The sequence below is a fragment of the Mus caroli genome, chromosome 12 (genome assembly GCF_900094665.2).
Source record: "Mus caroli chromosome 12, CAROLI_EIJ_v1.1, whole genome shotgun sequence".
NCBI lineage: Eukaryota > Metazoa > Chordata > Mammalia > Rodentia > Muridae > Mus > Mus caroli.
In genome coordinates, this window is record NC_034581.1 from 27,530,728 (window position 1) to 27,532,558 (window position 1,831).

Consider the following 1,831-nt stretch of genomic DNA (forward strand, 5'->3'; position numbering starts at 1 on the left):
GGGTAGGGAAGTGGGGGGCTCTATGGGGGACTTTTGGGATAGCATTGGAAATGTAATGGAGGAAAATATGTAATAAAAATATTAAAAATCAAAAAAAAAAGCCAAGCACAAGTCTCACATATTCCACGATTCTAATTCACTCCAAATGCCCAAAAAGGCAAACCTGTGTAAACAAGAGGTGGTTTGGTTTCTGGGGCCGAGGGAGGCAGAAGCAGGGATTACTCCAAACTGGTGTGAGGTCTCTTCCTGAGATGCTAACCCTTCTTGAGGTTTAGAGTTAAACAAGTGAATTGTGGCGTCGAGTATCTTAGAAAGGTTTATATTTGCCTGAAAGGAGAAGAGAGCTGTGTATAAACGAGGTTTGGGATGAGAACAGCCTCACACACAGGCACATCACCCCCCATTTCCACAAGGATGCTGTAAGACCATCAACTCCAGCTCTTCCCAGAACAGCATCATTGCTTGTGAGAAACACATCCTAAGCCTGTCCTAGATCGGCTGATTTCAGGAAGTTTGTAGGTGTAGACCGGCTCCTGGCTTTCTAAAAATCCCCTTGATTCTGACACACACTAGCTCATTTGGAACGTGGCACTCAACCTGTTCGCGAGCCTCTTCCCTGTTCCATCTGGAGGTTGGGAATGCTGTAGCTTTGAAAATAAGAGAACAAGCCAGGTACTCTTCATAACAGGGGGGGAAATTCAAATAGTTCAAATGTCCATAAGAGGTAAGTGACTAGATAAAGCTTGAAATGTGTACCATGTTTGGACTGTGAATCAACAGTAAGTACAAACCCTGAGTACAAGTGTCCTATGCCACTGAGTGAAAGGAAATTTTGTTCATACGAAACATTGAGGCAAGTAGAACTACACTACAAGGACAGAGAGCAGATGTGTGACTGCTGGGTCTAGCGTCTGCATAGGATTTTACCTCTGAGATGAAGAGAGAACTTACAGAGATGATGAAAGAAGTCCACATTTTGATTGTGAAGAGAGTTATAGGGGTATTTGTTCATCTGGACAAAAAACCGATATGCTTAAAGTAAATGTGCTTTGTTATATACTTTGTATCTTAATAAAGCTGATTTTGAAAGAAAAAACCTGGACACAAGTATTAGTGTCTATTTTATAAATGTTTCAGTTTTCTCTTAGCCTGGCTAGCTCCCAAACAATTGAGACAGGACTGTTTCATTTACTTAACAGCTTTAAGGAACAACAATGCGCAATACCAATCTATTCTAATCCTCTAAGATAATGGAGCTATCTCCCAGCCACAGTCTTCGAGACTTCCATGCCTGCCATTTGAGAAGTCTCTGGTGGCCTCCACCTCCACCTGCTCAGCCATGTGTGCTGTTGTAGGTCAGACCAGGGTTACTGAACATACCAAGACTTTCTGGTTGGGTGGCCTTGAAGACCCAAATGAAATGGAATTTGAGGACCCAAATATGGAAGTTTATGAGGACCCAAACTTGCAGTTTATGGTTTTCTCTGCTCCACCTGTTTTCTTACGATGTGCCCTTGACCCTCTCTGCAGGGGTGAATCCCACTTCCTCTCTCTCCTTCCCTCTCCCCTGATTAGGAGGAAGTCCAGCCCTATTCTCTGCCCTGCTCAGCCATTGACTGATCAGCTCTTTATTGACCAGTCAGGAAATAACTGGGGAGCAATGTCTACACAACATTGAGACAGGAGAGTCGCAGAGTCAGGATTGCAATCAGATATGGGGGTGAGGGGACACAGTCGTCAGAATTTGAATAATATGAGGATAATCTTTACACAAGGCACAACAACATGTTGCCTACATACAAGTGACTCCTCCCCTTCCAGGCTCTCTTTC